The sequence below is a fragment of the Daucus carota genome, chromosome 3 (assembly GCF_001625215.2).
Source record: "Daucus carota subsp. sativus chromosome 3, DH1 v3.0, whole genome shotgun sequence".
Classification (NCBI taxonomy): Eukaryota; Viridiplantae; Streptophyta; class Magnoliopsida; order Apiales; family Apiaceae; genus Daucus; species Daucus carota.
Genome location: NC_030383.2, coordinates 42,450,366 through 42,472,673, shown reverse-complemented (window position 1 = coordinate 42,472,673; position 22,308 = coordinate 42,450,366).

Below are 22,308 nucleotides of genomic sequence, written 5' to 3'. Positions count from 1 at the left end.
ATGTATGAAAGAAGCTCTTCGATTCTTTTCGATATTGTATTTCGGTACAATTTACTGACGTGAAAGTCTTATGACAAAAAAAAAAGAAATCCGTGTTTTGAAAAGAATGCTTATTCAACTTCAACATCATATATCCTTAAAACTTTCTTCATTTAATTTAGACTCACAAATATTTAGTCACTGTTTTTTCATGCCCTCTTCTTTCTTCATCAAACTCATTTATATTTTTTCATTCCACTCTCTTTTCATTTCGTATTGTCCAAATGAACACAATCTTAGAATCAAAAACTGTTTATGAGTGGGTACACCAGGATATTGGGGTTGTTTGAGTACATTTAAAAAAAGTGCTTTTTTCGCTTAAAGTTAAGAAGTTGACTAGAAGTAAAAAGTATATTAAGACTTATAAGTGACTAAACGAGAAAATTAGCATTCTCAGCTTTTTATTATAAAATGCTTCTGACTTTTTACATAAATCGGTAAATCAGCTTTTAATGGGAAGAAGCCACAAGTACTGCGTGCCAAATAGGCACATTGTATAATTATAAGTAAAGTCAGAGGTAGGGGGCAGTTTGAATAATGTAATCCCCAATTATCCACCTAATATGTAGACTTTAAAGTTTAAATTGCCATTTTCAAATTATTTTGCTTTGTCATCCCACCGAGTTCATGCAAAAAATTCAAAAGCAAAAGTGTGCGCCTGTGGCGACCTCCATGAGATAAAACAGTGCAGGTTTATAACAAGAAGAAACCTGCAACTACGCTGAACGAATCAATTTGGTGCCGACTTGGGTTTAGTGAAATACCAGAATTTGGTTCGACAGCGACTGAGTGAGTTTGATCTCGAACTATTCAGATATTCTGCCAAATAGAGTTGTACTTTCAGATTACTCAGTTTGGTCCCTCATATTTGTGAGCATCTTTAATTTATTTACTTATCTATTTATATTATTAAAAATTTCCTTTTTAAAAAATAAATAAATAAAAATTTAAAATTTATAAGTCATACGACATCTACACATATAATCAAATTTAGACAAACACGTAACCATATCAATGTTGAACCTTCGTAAGATAGGGAACCAAACGATTATTTTTTTTAAAAAAATGTACATGATATAAACTTCTCATTATTGTTTTTAACAATCAACCATAAATGAATCATCATAAAAACTTTTATCATTGAATCAACATCATGAAAAACAGGGGTGGTTGATATCATATATCATAGGGGTGGATAAATCTTACTTATTCCTTGATTTATATTTTAATTTTATCATAGTGACTTATGTATGAACAATTATATAATACATATATAAATATAGGGTGGGGTTCAAATTAGAAACAATATTATAATTAGAACTTAGGACCACACACATCCATTAGATGAATATGAATTTAATGGTTATGATCTACCTAGCTATATAAGTATAAATTAAAACTACATGATCTTTAAGATACTTACCTTATATATAGATCATTATTACAAATCATAATAATCATTAACTACTCCCTACTTACAATAATAATTAATTAATATCTATGCATGCAAATCAAACATACAACAACATGTAATTCTCAACCAATTTTAATAATATAATATTACAAAACAAAATTTTTTGTTGCAATACATATAATATTACAAAACACGAGATTCTGCTCCAGTACATATCTAGCTCATATAATATTACAAACATGAGATTCTGCTACAGTACATTTGTTGCTCATGTAATATTATAAAACACGAGATTTCTGCTGCAGTACATATCTAACTCATAAAATATTACAAAACACGATATTCTGCTGCAGTACATATCTAACTCATATAATATTACAAAACATGAGATTCCGCTGCAGTACATATAACTAATAATAAATAAAATCAAGACATATATACGCTCCAGCTCTCTTCGTAAGTTAGAGTTCTGTTGCGGTATATGTAGATAATGGTGTTATAAAAATATAATAGATACATTCGATTTATTCATTTATCACGATTCTGCAGCAGTATATAAATTAATTTGTGTATATATCAGTTTATCACACTATTGAGATATATAAATTAAGGATCAAATGTATTTTTCTTGTTAGAATGAACAAATATGGTTATTTTTATCAAAATAAGAATGTGCAATTATTGAAGACATGTATATTTAAATATGTATTAATTTAAAACACATTTGAGTTATTTTCATTTAATGACTATTAATGTGGTTCTAAGGTTCTAAGTTTAAGGGGTTCTATGTGGAACCTGACCCTATAAATATATTCTATTAGATCAATCTAATCTAATGGCCCCATATAGTCCACCACACACAATAAACCTGCACTCTCTCACACATGATTCCATAGAATTCCTTCATTTTTAATTTGATTTTTCTCATCAATCGGTTCACTTTTTTTGATATCCGACTTCACTTTTCACTGTATTTTTCTTCATCTCCCAGCAATCAATTTTCATACCATATTTGATATATTTCGATGTGATTTATAAGTTTTTTTATTTTTATTTTTAGTTTTTATTCTAAAAGAGGTTTGTAGTGGAGTAGCACCCTATTTATACTATACTATACTATAATAAGCCAACATGGGTATAATTTGTATTCCAAACTTTTAATTATATTTTTTGGTTTGGTACTCTCCTCTTGGAATTACAAGTCTACAACATATGGAGTCTATTAGTCTCACATTGTTTCAAATACTATAACACTAATGACAATACATTATTATATATTATTTCATAAAGAAATTATAATGATGTTAAAAATAAAGTTATAAATACACAATTTTGAATATCTTTTTCTAACAAGAACCTTCATATATCTCTTTTTAATTCTAACGTGTTCTATCTCAATATAAACACGAACCATTACATAACACTTTCTAACTCTAATCTCTTAAGATGTGCGATATATGAAAAATGTGATTTAAAATTAATTGAATAATAAATTATCACATATTAATAACGAAAAAAAATTAATAGAGAATAAATTGTAAAAGCTAAATTTTTGTGAGAAAATATAATCAGTTGGGTTAATATAATTTAATTAAAATTCAATTCATTAATACTAAAATACTAACAAAATGATGTTAAAATTTAAAATATAAATAGTAAATATATAAACACGAACCGTTACATAACAATTTCTAACTCTAACCTGTTAAGATGTGCGAAATATGAAAGATGTGATTTAAAATTAATTGAATAATAAATTATCACATATTAATAACAAAAAAAATATTTATTAATAGAGAATAAATTATAAAAGCTAAATTTTCGTGAGAAAATATAATCAGTTGGGTTAATATAATTTAATTAAAATTCAATTTATTAATACTAAAATACTAATAAAATGATGTTAAAATTTAAATTATAAAAAAATAAATGAAGAACTATATACACGCCCGTTATATTAATTCTAGGTTACCAGAAGCCACACACATGTAAATCACTTTTTTCCAAAAAATCATTAAAGATGGATCATAATATCTCAAGATTTTCAACTACTGTAGAATCATATTTGTTCAAAGTTATGCAATAGAATGAAATTCAAAATCAAAATTTTAATTTAAGTTGTAATTAAGTGTCAAATTGTTTGTGCAAATTATGAGCAGCGGGGAACCCTCTCAATCCAATACCCAATCCATTCTTTTCGAAGAGATACTTGGTCTCATGCTCAAGCTCAGTTTCCTCGACCGAAACAACAGTTTCATCATGCTTTGGTAAATGCATGTCACTAAAGTTATTTGAAAGACCCTGTCATTGAAGGAAGTATTCACAAATCACAACCGAATTTAATTGAAACACATCGGTCTAGCTATTCTTTAGAAATACTACTTAATTAACCAATACTTTACCAGCCGAAATCCACCAATAACATGTGATGGAAACATATTTTTCATAAAACTGGGAAACTTGGGTTAAAATTTTGCTTGAATTTCTAGAGCTAGCTCCATTAGAGCGGATTTTTTTTTTTTTATCAAATTCATGGCCAACCCTTGTTGTTTCCACCTTCGGGTTTTAGCTGCAAACGTGAGACAATCATTTTAGGCAAGCAAAATACAAAAACATATACGGTGATGATCTTTAAAAAGAAGATTCAATGATATTAACCGACCTTGCTATAGACATGTCAAGATTGAAGGTAACAACCTGCAACATATATTGAAATTATTATTCAAACACGTAAATGAGAAAAAACAAATGTAACCAATCATGCTAGCTTCCAAATAGGCAATGCAAAAACAAAAGATACCAATCAACTAATATATTAGTTTAATCCTAGATAATACAACACAGTTCATAAAATTGAAATACCACATAGTTCATAATAGGATTATGCTGATATTATCTTATCTTACAATACAATTAGCGTTGAACACTTGTTTTTTTAGCATCACTGGTTCTCGAAAAAGAATTTTTGCAACTCAAAAACAGCAGCCCAAACATTCACTACAATATATTGGAAAGTAAATGATAACTCAACAGATTGCTTGTAGAGATCTTGTTCTATAAGATCAAACTAGAAAGAAGATATGGTTAAAAAGTGTTCATAACGTACTTCAACATCCAGACATGTCTCTATTTGCTCACTTTTACAATACTTTTTGATGTCCCTAAACATGTTTCCTCAAGTCCTTCCGAAATTGATAAACCAGGATTGAACACATTACTTTCTTTAGTAGTTTCCTGAGATTTAAGAATGTTTCCTACTTGCTCACCAACAGTGCAAGCAATTTAGATTAATGCAATAAATTAATATTTGAACTTACTGCAAGCAAGACAATCACATGTATTTTCATGTAAAGCATAGTTATCTTCACAAAAAGGTAAACCATCAAACAATTGGTGTATATTTTGATTCTTTCATGTGCCCCCATTTAACATGTAGTTCCCCAAAGGCTAGTGGTTGCTCACCGACAAAGATAGCCAATTTGTTGACCGAAAACTTACACAAATACCAAAAATTACAATTACCATAAACAAATAATGCCAGTCAGACTCCACCATCAATAATGTTCACCTTGATACTTAAAAATTTACGTTAAGGATGTTACAAGTATAAATTTCTTGGACACAACACTTTTTGAAATTCCAAATCTTAAAATTGTAGTAATATATGTGTGTACCAGTCATGAATTCATAATGTTAACCGTGATACTTAAAAATTAATGTCAAGGACATCATATATACAACTTGCTTATAAGGCACTTTTAAATTTCTAAATCTTAATTGTTGTAGTATTATATGTGTGTGCATGTGTGATTTACTAACACTTCCAACTTTATAAATTAACCTATAACTGAACTTTCATGAAACAAAAAAAAGGAAATCATATATATGTAGATGTAATGACTGAACTTCAAAGTCTAATGTAAGATCTTCACATGAGACAATGAGATATATTACATTAAGGAAGTTCTGCTCGCAATTTGTCGGTCATAATTTTTGCAAACATTCCAATACCACATGTATGTAAATTAATGTTTGTGCGTGTATGTGTGTATTAGTATTTGTTTCCACTTCACATGGGTTTTAAGAAAATTTTGGCATGCAAGTTGAAGATATAACAAGCGCATGTCAATATAAATCACAATTACAAGAAAAAAGTTAATGTCATTGAAACACACCAGCCACAAAATTTACCATAATACTTGAAAATTAAATGCTAACTCTTCTGGAAACATTGTTCTGTAAGATTTCTCTCTCTAGAAAGCAGATATCATTAAAAGAAAAGTTAAGAAGACTTACTTCAACAAGTCTTTGTTCTCTTGGTCATTTTCCCTGAGGTGGATTTTGAGGTGTCTGTGATGTGTGCTTTCTTTGGCCTTTTTGTTTCGCTTCTTTCATAATATATGTCATAGCTGACCACCTGACATAATTGTTAAGATTCATATCAACATCGTTAAATGAAAGGCATATGCTTAGCCTATTTGTATTTAAATAGGTACAACTCAATTCAGATAAGAAAGCTCAGTAAATAGCAAGTCACCGGAATCCGTACGAAGAACGTCAAATGATTTATCGGAATTTTATGTCAGAAGAATTCCAGGATGCTGCTGCACACCACTGAAAGAAGTTCATTAATATGTTCAAGCCTCAGTGCACAAATAATCTTTTGTGGCACGTCCAGGAATTCAGAAGGTATAAAGTTTCTATACTTTATTTATTCAGATGATTCCAATTTATGAAGATGAACTTACAAGACGAAGACTCGACGAACAAGCCACAGCCTAATTGTTTTAATGACGAAGAATATTTTATTCAGCTAGATACAGATGAACCAGACAGTACATTTGTGTGTCAGCTACTCGGATTAAATATTCAACGTCAAGCAAAGATGGTCGTTCAATCTATTGACAATTCAAGACGAAGATATTAAAGTTTCAAAGAAGACAGAAGCTCTGTTAAAGAAAGAAAGTGATTAAATATTAAATAGATTATATATATTCACTTCTAATATAATTATATTAGTTGTATATTTTATTTAGTAAATTGATTCACTCTTGAATTAATTTATTAAATGAATATATTCAACTAGTTTAATTAAGTGGATTATATTCTATTTATTATTTAGTAAAGAAATCACTTTAAAGCACTTCAACATTAGTTAGGCAAAGAAATGCTTTGTCTAGCTCCTTTAAAGACACTCCAAGACATTGAAAAGCTTTGTCCTACCTTGTTCATAAAGCACATGGTCAAGACAACTCCTTTCTTTGTAAAAGACAAGCTAGCACACTTAAAGCCATGTCAACTATGCCTTTTCCATGCTTTAATCGAGTGCTACAAAGACTTGGCATGTCTTTCCACATGCTTCCATGCTTTAATCATTAGTACAAAGACATGGAATGTCTTTCTTGCTTTTGATGACATCAAAAGCAATCTTCCTTGTCATTATAATCGATGGCATGCTTTCTTGGAAGGTGACAAGTTGACATGTGTTAGTTTGCTTTGTCTTTCCTTTCTTTACTTTGTCATGACTAGCTTAAAGTAGTCATACTTTGCTTTATTATGTCTTACCTTGTCTTGTTTTGTCATGGCAAAGCTAGTATATTGTCATACCTTGCTTAGCTTTGTCATGTCTTGCTTTAGTTGTCAAACCTTTAGGTTGTCTTGTTAGTTCAAATGGTTTTGCCTATAAATATGGCCACCATTCTTCATTTGAAAGTGTTCATTCACTTTGACAAACACAAGCACTTGTAAAAGCTTTCAAGTTTTGCTAAAACTTGCTATTGTTACATCCACAGTTTTACTGTGCTTTGTTACCGGTTGTTTTAATCACTAATCTAGAATATACCATGTCGAATTTATTCTACGAACATTAGTGGACATTAAAACTGAACCAATTTAATTATATAACGACTTCAAACATTGTTATATTAATTAATTAAAATCTGATTAAAAAATTATATTCCAATCAGATTTATTCCGCGATTATTTTGTGGCGATTGTATTCAACCCCCCCTTCTACAATCGCTTCCGGACCTAACAATTGGCATCAAGAGCGGTTAATACGAATATATCGTGTTAGATCCTATACACACTCTGAAACGTCCAAATAATATTTTATTCGAATTAATTTTATTCCAAAAATTAATTTTAATATTATATTATTTTTCTTTCAATTTCTATATCTCATCCAAACACTATACACTTTCAAATCTTCAAAATGAGTACACAAAAGATCAGTAGCATTAAAATCCCACCGTTCAGCCAGGAACACTTTGGCCTATGGAAAAGGCACATGTTCCTATTCCTCCGAACAGCAAACAGAAAATACATCGGGATTTTGGACAAAGGTGTTACTACTCCGATGAATGTCATATTAGCACACGAAGAGGATGGTGTGTTAATACCTCATCAGGTCATTCCGAAAGAACTTTCTGAGTACACAGATGAAGAGAGTGAACAGATGAACTTAGATGACGCTCTTCAACTAATTTTGGTTGAATCTCTAAATCCTGTCATGTACAATGCTGTTGTGAACTGTACAAATGCAAAACAAATCTGGGATACACTAGAGATCATAAACGAAGGCTCAGAAGAAGTTAGGGAAAACAAGAAAGAAATACTGATGGCTCAGTATGAACAGTTTGGTTCCAATCCCGGAGAAGGGATTTCAGAAGTGTTTATCAGACTTAATAATTTGATAAATAATTTAAATCTGAATGGGAAATTCTATGACAAGAAAGAGGTCAACATGAAGTTTCTCTTAACACTTCCTGAACATCTGGAACACAGAATCACTGCCATCAGGGAAAGCAGAGATCTGAATGAGATATCTCTGGAGAGACTCTACGGAGTTTTGAAAACTTATGAACTCGAGCAAGTTCAAAGCAAGCAGAGATATGGCTGGGGTAAAACACAGAACCATTCGAGAGCTCTAGTTGTTGAGTCACCTGTACCGGAAGAGAAGAAGGATGTTGTTGTTCCTTCTAAAACCACTCAGGAATTTGTTGTACCTGAGATGGGTCAGACTGCTTCTTCCAGTGGTGACGAAGAGTTCTATACAATGGAAGAGCTTGAACAGTTAGAAGATCAATCTCTATCTCTGTTTGCCAAGAAGTTTGGAAACATGAGATTCAGGAAGAATCCCTCCTACAAGTACAAACCTTCTGTAAACAAGTTTCAAAAAGGAGGTTACTCATCTTCCACCAGCAAAGGAGGATACAAGACTGGAATGGTTGATCGAAGCAAGTTTAAATGCTTCAACTGTGGTGAACCTGGACACTTTGCAACTGAGTGCAAGCAGCCCAAGGTTCAAGGAAAAAGAAAAGATTCGTACGATGAGCTGAAGCAGAAGTATGATGCATTGGTTAGAAAGCATCATGGTACTTCTGGAGGTCAAAGCTTCAAGAGCAAATCATATCTAGCAGAAGGGAAAAGCTGGGATGATACAGATAGTGATGAAGAAGAGCAGATTGGGAATGTTGCTCTCATGGCTAATGCTGGATCATCTTCACCTCCTCCTGCTGGAATCTTTCAGGTAGATCCTACATGCCCTAAACTGTTTATGCAATTAGGACTTGAAAGAGATGATGCTATTAAAAAGATGAAAGCTGCCAATCTTAAAATTGATACTTTAGTCTTAGAAATTCATGCTTATAAGATGAATGAGATGAAAGTATTAAAACCTAAAATAGAACAATTGACTATGGATTTAGGATTACAATGTGCTAAAGTCAAAGTTCTAGAGAAAGGTGAGATTGCTTTAAGACTTCAGCTAGACGAAGAGAAAGTTAAGTGTAAAGCCTTTAAGGATGCCTCCACTATAGTCAAAGAACTTAATGATAAACAAGAGATCAAGAGAACTGTTGGAATAGGTTTTGACTATAACAAATCCGTAGGTAAGGCTAGTAACATTACTCCTTTTAAGAAGAGTGCTGAGGAAAGAGGGATTCCTTTTGTTTTGAAAGATTCCCTTAAACCTCTGTTTAAATCCTCAGAAGCTGAACCCCTGTTAGAGACACCTATTGTCATTAACTATGAACTCAAACAGGAAGACCTTAAACTGAAAGAGAGTAATGAGAAGAGAGATGAGATCCTGACATCACTGAAACCAATAAAAGTGAAAGGCAATGTTAGGTTGCCTAATGCTGGTTTAGGTGTCAACTCAGAAAGAACAAAATTCAACAAGCCTAATAATTTTGTGAATAGTAAGAACATAAACAATAGATGCCATTCTACTGAGAACTTCAGATCTGTCAACAAAGTTAGAGTAGAATCTATTGATGTTCCTACTGTTGTGAATGATATTCCTGTTGCCCATGTTTTTGATGCATGTCATAAATATTGTGGTGTTGATAACTGTATGCTTTGTGCTTTCAATACTATGTCTGCTTATTTTAGAAATTTGCATGCTAAAAATGAAAACACATCCCCAAGACAACACACAAACTGCAAGCATGCTAGGGCAAAGACTGCTAGTCCTCCTCGTGTTAGGAAGGAGACTTATGTTCCAAAGCCTAAAACGAAAGTTTACAAGGCTGTTGTTAAGGAAGTAAGTTCAGTCAAGTCAGAATCGAATGTCAGTCCAAAAGGCTCTGTTGTCTTACCAGATACAAATCAATTCTTTAAGTATGCTGGACCCAATCAAGTGTGGGTCCCAAAGATTGTTTAATCAGTTGTCTTGTGCAGGGTGCCAGAGGAATTGTACGAGTTGTTTGGGTGCTTGACAGTGGAGCGTCAAGGCACATGACTGGCATGAATTCCCTGCTGACAGAAGTAAGAGAGGCAACTGGCCCTTCAGTTACTTTTGCTGACAATAGCAAAGGTCGAACTGTAGGATATGGCAAGTACAAAGTTGGAAAGATCATCATAGAAGAGATTGCTATAGTTGAAGGACTTGAACATAATCTCCTCAGTATCAGTCAGTTTTGTGACAAGGGATACTCTGTTCATTTTGAAAAGGAGACATGTACAATCAGACATATCAAGAATGAACGTCCTTCACTATTTGGCATAAGGAAAGGTGATATCTATGTAGCTGACTTATCTTCTGGACCAGGAAATGCAATACAATGTTTTTATGCAAAGGCATCTACTGAAGAAAGTTGGTTATGGCATAAGAAGCTCTCACATCTCAACTTTAAAACTATGAACTCTCTGGTCAAGAGAGATCTAGTGAGAGGCTTACCTTCCCTAGAATTTACAACTGATGATCTCTGTGAAGCTTGTCAGAAAGGAAAAGCAAAGAGAGCATCTCACAAAAGCAAGACCATCAATAGCATCACTGATCCATTGCAGCTATTGCATATGGATTTGTTTGGCCCAGTGAATGTCATGTCAATTGATGGAGGAAGATATGCTTTGGTTATTGTGGATGACTTCTCTAAATTTACTTGGGTTTACTTCCTATCTTCCAAGGATGAAACTCCCCTGACAGTAATTGATCATATCAAGAAAGTTGAATTAGAAAAGGGTGTTCCTGTAAAAGCTATAAGGTCAGATAATGGTACGGAGTTCAAGAATCAAACTTTAGTCAACTATTACTCTGAGAAAGGAATTAACAGACAGTACTCAGCACCAAGGACTCCTCAACAGAATGGAGTCGTCGAAAGAAAGAATCGTACATTGATTGAAGCTGCAAGGACAATGATTGCTGAAGCAAAGCTTCCTCTGTACTTTTGGGCTGAAGCTGTGAGCACTGCCTGTTACACCCAAAATCGAACTTTGATCAATAAGGATCACATGAAAACTCCATTTCAGCTGTTTAACAACAAGAAACCACATGTCAAACATCTTCATGTCTTTGGAGCTAAATGCTATGTTCTCAAGGATGGAGAAGAGCATTTGAACAAGTTTGAACCAAAGGCATATGAAGCCATCTTTGTTGGTTACACCAATACAGCTTATAAAGTTTTTGTGATTGACACTCTGTCAGTGAAAGTTAGTGTCAATGTAACATTTGATGACACTAAACTACCAAGTCTACAATCTGCTGATTCATCTGAGTCTCTGAAATTTGACAACTATCCAGATTCAGATTCAGATGATGATTTGCCACCTGAGGTTGCAACAGGAGATGACAACAATGATGGTGATGATCCAGGCAATGGTGGAGGAAATGGTGGAAACACTGGAGATTCCACTAATGCTAGTGGTGGATCATCAAGTCATCCTGGCAGCAACTCAGGGGGAGCTGATGGATCAACTAGTCACACATTTCAGCATAATGACAATATTGCTGAATCATCAAGATCACATCTTCCAAGGGAAAGGATCTGGAGCAGAGATCATCCCTTTAATTTAATTATTGGTGATCCTGATGTTGGTGTAAAGACTAGAAGTGCTACGTCTAATGAATGTTTATTTTCTGGTTTTCTATCTCAATTAGAACCAAAGAAAATAGATGAAGCACTTGCTGATCCTGATTGGGTTCTTGCCATGCAAGAAGAGCTCAATCAATTTGAGAGACAAGAAGTCTGGGCCCTGGTTCCAAGGCCTAAGGGTAAATCTATAATTGGAGCTAGATGGGTCTACCGGAACAAGTTAGATGGTGATGGCATTGTTGTGAGAAACAAAGCCAGACTGGTTGCAAAAGGTTATTCTCAAGAGGAAGGAATTGACTATGATGAAACCTATGCTCCAGTTGCTCGCCTTGAAGCCATCAGAATATTTCTTGCATTTGCTGCACACTCCAACTTCAAGGTTTATCAAATGGATGTGAAAAGTGCATTTCTGAATGGAAAGCTTGAAGAAGAAGTATATCTTGAACAGCCTCCTGGCTTTGAAAATCCAGAATTTGCTGACTTTGTCTACTTCTTATTCAAAGCTGTCTATGGCCTCAAGCAGTCACCAAGAACCTGGTATGACACACTCTCTGAGTTTTTAATTGAAAATAATTTCACTAGAGGTGTCATAGACAAAACTCTCTTTTACAAATTGCATGATAATAATATGATATTTGTTCAAATATATGTTGATGATATTATATTTGGTTCTACTAACGATGACTTGTGCAAGAGATTTGCTAAGTTAATGCAGAGTAATTATGAGATGAGTATGATGGGTGAGCTGTCCTACTTCCTTGGTCTTCAAGTAAGCCAAAAGGAAGATGGTATTTTTATTTGCCAATCTAAGTATGTTAGAGATCTTCTGCGAAAGTACAATCTAGAAGACTCTTCACCGGCAAAGACACCCATGGCCACTGCCACAAAGCTTGACCAGGATAAATCTGGTAAGAAAGTTGATATCTCAAGCTATCGAGGTATGATTGGCTCATTACTCTATCTCACTGCTAGTAGGCCAGATATTATGTTTGCAACATGTTTGTGTGCTAGGTTCCAAGCTGATCCTAAGGAATCACATCTTATAGCTGTCAAAAGGATCTTTAGATATCTTAAGGGTACACCTGGCTTAGGTATTTGGTACCCTAAGAATACTGGTTTTGACTTAACTGGCTATACAGATTCTGATTATGCAGGATGCAGGATTGATAGGAAGAGTACGTCTGGAAGCTGTCAATTTCTAGGACGACGGTTGGTTTCCTGGTACAGCAAGAAGCAGCACTCCGTGTCTACTTCTACTGCTGAAGCTGAGTATATAGCTGCTGGTAGCTGCTGTGCTCAGATACTCTGGATCAGGAATCAATTAAATGATTATGGTGTTGTAGTAAACAAAATTCCTATATTTTGTGATAATACAAGTGCCATAGCCATTTCCAACAATCCGGTTCAACATTCAAGAACCAAGCACATTGATATCAGGTATCATTTTATTCGAGAACATGTCATGAATGGTACAGTGGTGTTACATTTTGTACCCACGACTGAGCAAATCGCTGACATCTTCACTAAACCACTTGATGAATCCACTTTCTCTAAGTTGGTTTGTGAGCTAGGGATGTTAAATATGACATAGTTCTCACTGTATATATTTTTCATATGCTTTATATGTTTTTATATATTTGTTGTGAATTATCTGTGTAATTATATTTGTGTTATTAGATTTTATATGATATCCTGTAAATTATCTGATAATATTTTGTGTAATTATGCATGTTCGTATATTAGTCTTTAATTTTCTAAATGCTTGCGTACTCCCCTGTATTAGTTTCTAAGCATCTAGATAATTATTTGTAATTATTTTGTATTTTTCAAAATTAATTAAGTATAAATATCAGAATTTAAGTTAATTCATTTTATTGAATTAAAGTTAAGTTCATAAATATTTATATTTAATTAAAGTTGGAATTTACAAAATATTTGTGTAATATATAAATATTGTTTTTATTATTAGTTTTATTTATTAAACGTTTTATCTTTTTTTTACAAATTTTTTTTCATTATCTTCGATACTCTGGCTGTACTAACTCGGCATTGTGGAACTTTGTCTCGCGCGTGTCTGACCTACTGCCGCAAGACAAATCATACGTTTGTCTTAATCAGTACTCACCACTTCTACTCATCCAAGACTACCAATCCTCTAGTCAATCCTCACACTACTCTCCATACCAATCACCTTCACCACCACCTCAAACAGAACAACTTCAACACAACTTCTTCCCTGTACAACAATCATCTATCCTTCCATCACAATCTGAACCTACACCCTCAAATGTCCAAACACAATCAACCTCTCAGCCACTACCAACTGATTCTGACATCGACATTGAGCTACATGAGTTTCATGACGACTTACAGGTAGCTGAGGTACTTTCTAACTTCTCATCTAATTTTACTGTTGATGTATCAGATTATGATTGTGAAATTGGTTTTGTGTGTCAGACTGCCAGCATTGAACCTGAAAACACCCAGGTTCATAACCAAGCTGATGAATTCATTTCAACCTCTGGTTCTTCGTCAAACACTTCCACCAACACTACTACACCTGTTGTTAAGAAGGTAGCCCGGAAACGGAGTGGGAGTGCTATGATTCGTGAACCCGCAGCTCTGTCTCATAAGAAGCTAAGGGTGGATGAACCTGAGACAACTGCAGCCGCATCCATTTCCTCCCAAAAGGATTTGGATACTGAAATGGTAAATATACAGTCTCTAGATTCATTCTCTCAACAGGATGCGTTTATTGAAATTTGCCGTCCTACCGCGGTACCCTGTAAAGAGTCAAGCACATCACTAGAACTCACGCTAGTAAACACTCAACCTGATCCTTTTGTTACTACACTTAATGAGTGCACAGATTTTCAAAACATGTTTAATGAAAACTTTTCTGATCACTCTTTCTTTATTGATCAGGGACTACTTGGCAGCTTGCAAGTACATCTGCCTTCACAGGCATCTGAAGGACAATTTGTTCCTTCACTACCTATGGTTCCATCTCAGGGAACTTTGGTAGTTTATACAGGTACTGGTGACGGTGTGATAAACACGAGTGAAGAAAGGCAAACACCGAGCGAAACACATGCACGTGAGAATAGAGATCATTCTTCGAGTGTTCGTGAGGTGAGTGCACACACCAACACGGATCTGTTACAGGAACAAATGGCTGCCCTGAGAGCTGAATGTGAAAGACTTCTTGCTGAAAATGCTAAGTTGAAGAGTGGAGAGCTAGTCACTCTAAAGAAACAAGTTGCTGATACTTCCTACACTTCTCTGCAAAGGAAAATGGACGAACATGTCAAGGGTATTTACTCTCGGATTGACAAGAATCATGAGCTCTGTATGTCAAAACTTCATAGCGTGGAGCAAACATTGGCCCAGGTTGTTGATTTTTTGAAGATTCCTAAGTCTACAGCTCAGTCAACTCCAGAGGATCCCTCAACTAAGGGGGAGAAGGATAAGGACAAAGATCCGGAGGATAAGGGTGGAGCAAGCAAAGGGAAAGAAAGTTCAAAGTACTCTTCTGAAGCAGCTAAACATGACAAGTCTAAAGGCAAAATGCCTGCATCTGATGACATCTTCTCTAATCAAGATTATGATAACATTCCTGATGATGTTGCTGATGATGATGCATTTGATGCTGCCTACTTCCAAGCTGAAGAAGAAGGTCATTTTGAGGAAAGATTTTTATTCACCGAGCAAGAGCCTATTGACCCTGAGCACTTGGAAAGGGTTCAAAAGTTTAAAGCTGAACATGAAGCTAGCAAGGCAAAGCTTCGTGAACTACAAAGGCTGGTGGATGAAAAGAAAATTACTGATGAGCATATCAAGTTGGAGAAACAGAAACTTTGGGATGCTGCCTGTAAGCAGAAGAAAGAAGATATTGCTCGGAAAGTTGGAGAAAGCTGGGACATCGCAAGGAGGATCTTCTCTGGACCTCAAAGGGAACCTTTTCAAGATAGAAAGTTCAAATCATTCATATATGATTTAAGAGAGGTAAACCCTAACGAGGATATGTTTATGCGTGCCTTTGCTTTTGAATTAGATTATATAACTGTTGGCGTCAGGAATCTCCTCGATCAATGGGAGATTATCATTTCTACTCATAGAAACGGAACATTCAGAGTTTCAGTTGATTCGTTCAAGTTGTTATCTCTTACTGAAATCTGGGTGGCTCGTAACAAGATCCGACGCAGTTCGAATCTGAATGAACTCCTTCGTGACCGACTTATGGAATATGCTGTTCATAATAGTCCACAAGTCGTCAGAAACCCATACTGTGTAAAGTTCATTCACGAGAGCAAGTTTGGAACCTTCTACTTGGACCATCAACATCTTCAGAAATATGGTGTTAATCAGATGGTTCTTGTATCTACTTTTCTGCGTACCAAGGGCTTCGCTTCGAAAGCCAAAGCTGATGCTGATGCTGAGATTGTGGCTTACTGCACAAAGAGAAAGGTACATCACTACTTCAGAAAGATGAAGTATATCAACCCAACTCAGCCCTCAGACTTTATAGAAGACCCTGTGGATACAGAAGTTCAGTTCCAGCTGTCCTTGGCTCGAGAACGAAAGAAGCGTGGTGAATCCACCATATCTGAATAGCCTACTCAGGATGAGCCGTCTACTCCTATTATTCATGTGTCAGATATTGAAGAAGGAGAAGTCACTCGCTCTGAGTGAAATAGATTGACTAGGATATTTGTAAGATATGTTCATAGAACATCCTTTTGTAATCTATTATTATTCTGGTTCATGTTTAATTTAATACCAGAAACTTTTGCTATTTACATTTGAGTTAATGACACATTGTAACCCCTAACTTTGGCCCAAAAACAGTTTAGCACCAAGACTTTGAACTTTGACAGGTTGTAATTGATAGTTTACAATCCGTTGCAATGTGTAACCCCTGCTAATATTTTCCGTTAAAAACAAAGAGTTAACGTTACATTTTAACGTTGGAAAAGAAAACCCCTTCTCGTCTGTATACCCTTACTGGCTACTCTCGCACTTCTTCCCTCCCATCCTCGTTTCATTTTCCCCCCATTTGCGATAAACCCTAATCAGAAGCAATCTCAATCCCCATTTTGCGATAAACCCTAATCAGAAGTAATCAGTTCGAAAAAGCAAAAGAAAATGAGAGGGCGACTTCGAGCTAAACATCCGGATGATGATTCGACTGATCGGAGCGCAGTTGAGGGTTCAGAACATCCGGATTATGCAGGCAATCTTCTTCTTCTTTCTTTTACTCTTTGCGTTTTAGTAGTTGTTACAGTCAATTTGATGAATATTTGCATGCATGTGATATTTGTTAGGGTTATGAGTGTGGTCCCTTTGTTGTCCCTTTTTGGTTATGTATTGATTATGAAATAGGGTAGATGAAGTGTATTTAAGACTGTTGCCCCTTTTTCGTTGTACTGAAGTTGCTTGGTGAATATTGAATTTTTGGCCAAAAAAGGGTTGTTTAATGATCATTCTTTGTTGCTGTAGCAAATTGTAATTCAATACTGATTAAAATATTATATTTTTATATGTAGATGATTCCTTGTATTTTTCGATAAAACTATATCACGGTGGAGAGTTGAACGAGACCAGTACGGAGTATGTTGGTGGAAATATAGACTATTTTGACATGTGTTGTGTAGTTGACATGACATTGGAAGAATTAGGTGCAATGTTGGGTGAGTTGGGACTGAAAATCGAAGAGATAGAGCTGTTCTATCTTATCCCCGGAACTGGATTGCCACATGGTATATTGCCGGTAGAAACTCAGACTGATTTGGATGATTTTGTGAATATGGTACCTTATAGTCATCATCAGGTGCTCTATGCCACTACTAAGAAGATTACTCTTTCGAATGAGCTTATGGATTTTTCATTCACTCAATTATTTGAAGATGAAAGGATAGAAAGGATAGAGAATATGAGAGTGGAGGTTGAGGCAGAGAAAGCTCCAATGGCAGATGATGTAGTTAAGAAACCAGCTAAAAAGAAGAGAAGGATTCCTCCCCCCAACCCTCCATTCAGAACAAGGAAAAAAGGCAGATATTCTATGCTAAGAGTAAGTGTTTTTTTTCTTTTGCATTCTAGTTTTGTTCTTGTTCAATTACTATGAATTGCATATGACAAATGCATTGATATTCTCATTGCAGGGCTTATTTAAGAACACTTCAGAAACACCAGTAGTAATAGAAGATGAAGGGCAAGAAGGGCCTGAATTAAAACAGAAAGGGGTGCAGATCAATGAAACCACAGCAGAGAGGGTGCAGATCAGTGAAATTGCAGCAGAGAAGAAGAACCAGATCACTGAAACTGAAGCAGAGAAGGAGGTTGCCTCAGATGTAAATGAAGAGGATTTGGATGAAGATGTGAATCAAGAGGAAGCATGGATGGAGGCTAAAAATGATGAGGAGATGCCTGAAAAAGAATACAACAATGCTGAAATTCCTCTTGATGAGTTAGACAGTGAAGAGGAAAGTGCTTATAACAGCAATGAGGATAGGATGGCACTAAGCACTTGTGATGAAGATGAAGATGAATACCCTGAGTTCAATGAGCTCACAGAGATGGATGATCCCAAATTCGAAATGGGGATGTTGTTTACAACTGGCCAGGTCTTTAGGGATGCAGTACGCAAGCATGCCATAGTACATCAGAGGGCTGTCAGGCTAAAGAAGAATCACACAGACAGAATAAAATGGGTCTGTGCTGATGGTTGTGATTGGAAAGTCTATGCAACACAAATCAAAAACTCAAAAACATTCCAAATCAGGGCTGTATGTGATCTGCATACTTGTAACCCTACTTGGGATCAGAAACAAGTCAATTCTACATGGATAGCAAGACATTATGAAGACGAAATTCGAATGAATCCTACATGGCCAGCTGCCGCCTTTCGTGCTAGAGTTGTAAATGACTTGAGGTGCAACATTAATGACTGTATGATTTATAGAGCTTTGAGGAAGGCAAAAATGGCGATACAAGGTAAGCATCAGGATGAGTTTAAGAAACTCTATGATTATGGTAATGAAATATTGAAAGCTATGCCAACCTCGACAGTTAAAGTAATGACTGAAAGTGCAGTGGGGATGACAGATTCTGTTAGATTCAAGAGGTTTTATGTCTGTCTAGGCCCCTTGAAAGATGGTTTTATTCATAGTTGTAGACCCCTCATTGGTATAGACGGTTGTCACCTAAAAGGACCGTTTGGGGGGATACTTCTCACCGCTGTGGCCACTGATCCAGATGACGGTATCTACCCTCTAGCTTGGGCTTGGGTAGAGGCTGAAAACAACAACTCTTGGGAATGGTTTATATCATTGCTGAAAGATGATCTGAAGATTCAAAATACTGGTGGATACACTTTTATTTCTGACCGGCAAAAGGTAGATTTCTCATCTTGTTAATTTTCTGAATTATGCTTAATATATGATGGTTTCTGACTTTTGTTTTGTTTTACAGGGCCTGGTAAATGCTCTAGAAACTCATGTTCCAAATGCAGAACTTCGATTTTGCGTGATGCATTTGTATGCAAACATGAGTAAAGAGTACAGAGGATCAGGAGTAAGGAAATTGATGTTTTATGCTGCAAGATCAACAAGTGATTACTATTTCAACAAACATATGGAAGCACTGAAAAAGGTACAATTTATTAACTAGTGTTCATTTATGTAATTCAGCAACTCATGTATTTATTGAAAAAATGTGCTTTTTTATGCTTGAATAGATTTCTCCTAGGGCATATGATTGGTTGAGTGCCAAACCAAAGAGTCAGTGGAGTAGGTGTGGTTTTAGAGACATATGTAAGTCTGACATGTTTGTCAACAACATATGTGAGGTGTTTAATAAGGCAATATTAAAATATAGAGAAATGGGAATTATTAGCATGTTTAAAGGACTTCATGTTAGCTGCATGCAAAGGATACAGAAAAGGAAAACAAAGATGGAAAAAAGGACTGGAAAATTCTGTCCCAATCCACTGAAAATGCTAAATAGGTACACTTATTTTCACTCATTTATGCAATTTAAATTAGCTACCATTTATGCTACATTAGTTGCACTTAAATTTCAATTAATTTGTTTGTGTAGCTCAATTAAATTAGCCTCAAAAGCTAATCCCATTTGGAATGGGGGTGACAAATATCATGTGACCATGTCTGCGGGGGGGTATGAGATTGTTGTGGATCTAAAGAATAGAACATGTGCTTGCAAAAGATGGCAGCTCACTGGAATCCCATGCCACCATGCTTGCGCTTGCATATTCTTTCAGAAACAAAATCCACAAGATTACATTCATCCCTATTATGAAAGGCAGAGGTTCATTGATTTATATAGCAATCTGCTTGAACCTGTTAATGGTGAGGAGTTTTGGGAAGCTACAAATCAGCAAGAGATACTACCACCACTTGTTAGGGTTGCCCCTGGAAGGCCTAAAAAAAAAAGGGACAAAAAACATGATGTTGTTGAAACTAGACATGACGATCCTACAACGATGAGGAGAGTGGGAACTACATTGTCATGTACTTACTGCAAAGAGCAAGGTCATAATAGCAGGAGCTGCAAGACCAAGGTAATCATATATAGACACTCCCTCTATTTCAGTACTCGTATAAATTTTGTTTGTGATCATTGCAGAAAATTGATGAGGCAAAAAAGGCTGCAGAGGAAGGTGTCACAGAAGGGGCAAGTTCAAGTAAATTGAAGAAAGCAGCAGTTGACAAGGAGGCAGCAAAGAAAACTAAGTGCTCCTATTGCAAAAATCTGGGACACTCAATAAGAACATGCTTGGCCAAGGTAAGAAAGCCTATTTCATTTTCTGCAGTTGGTTCTTTTTTCTTGTTGTATTGGAGGGTGATTCTAGTCTTTGTATTTATAGAAATCTGATGAGGCGTTCCAATATGAAAACTTATTGGATCATGGGGAGGTTGAACATGGTAGCTCATCAAAACCAGCCACTTCACATATCTCCACTGAAACTACAGCACTTTGAGGGAGCACATGGATAAATGCCACTTTTAGTTAATATCTTTTTGAAGTCAGCTATTTTTGGTAACATTGTACCATGTTTAGGTACTAATGGAACAGAAATTGAGAGATATCATTTTGTCGACTGTTGACATATGATATAGTCAATTTTAGCATCCAAAACATTGGAATTTTTGTATTGGCTGCAACTTTATTTCTGCATTGACTTTTATATTGCCTGGAAGTTTGTTTTGTAGTCTGGAATGTGGGATTTCTTGAAATGTTGGTATTGTATTGGCTAATGTATTCAAATTAATGGCTCTGTGTTATGTGTTCAATTTGCATTACTTCTGTATTTGTGTGTGATTTTTGCTCAAGTTGGAAAGTTTGCATCAGCTGCAAACTCTGCCATGCATGCATGTAATTACCAGGCTACCCTCTGCCACTTAACGTTAACAGTGGTTTTTAACGGAAAAGTGAGCAGAGGTTACACACTGCAGGAGATTGTAAACTATGGATTGCAACCTGTCAAAGTTCAAAGTCTTGGTGCTAAACTGTTTTTGGGCCAAAGTTAGGGGTTACAAGGTGTCATTAACTCTTTACATTTGTATGTTTAATCCTTTGTCTTATCTGTTAGTTGAGTTATCCTCTAGGAAATTTGCATGTTATGTTAACAAACAAATAGGGGGAGATTGAAAGGCATATGCTTAGCCTATTTGTATTTAAATAGGTACAACTCAATTCAGATAAGAAAGCTCAGTAAATAGCAAGTCACCGGAATCCGTACGAAGAACGTCAAATGATTTATCGGAATTTTATGTCAGAAGAATTCCAGGATGCTGCTGCACACCACTGAAAGAAGTTCATTAATATGTTCAAGCCTCAGTGCACAAATAATCTTTTGTGGCACGTCCAGGAATTCAGAAGGTATAAAGTTTCTATACTTTATTTATTCAGATGATTCCAATTTATGAAGATGAACTTACAAGACGAAGACTCGACGAACAAGCCACAGCCTAATTGTTTTAATGACGAAGAATATTTTATTCAGCTAGATACAGATGAACCAGACAGTACATTTGTGTGTCAGCTACTCGGATTAAATATTCAACGTCAAGCAAAGATGGTCGTTCAATCTATTGACAATTCAAGACGAAGATATTAAAGTTTCAAAGAAGACAGAAGCTCTGTTAAAGAAAGAAAGTGATTAAATATTAAATAGATTATATATATTCACTTCTAATATAATTATATTAGTTGTATATTTTATTTAGTAAATTGATTCACTCTTGAATTAATTTATTAAATGAATATATTCAACTAGTTTAATTAAGTGGATTATATTCTATTTATTATTTAGTAAAGAAATCACTTTAAAGCACTTCAACATTAGTTAGGCAAAGAAATGCTTTGTCTAGCTCCTTTAAAGACACTCCAAGACATTGAAAAGCTTTGTCCTACCTTGTTCATAAAGCACATGGTCAAGACAACTCCTTTCTTTGTAAAAGACAAGCTAGCACACTTAAAGCCATGTCAACTATGCCTTTTCCATGCTTTAATCGAGTG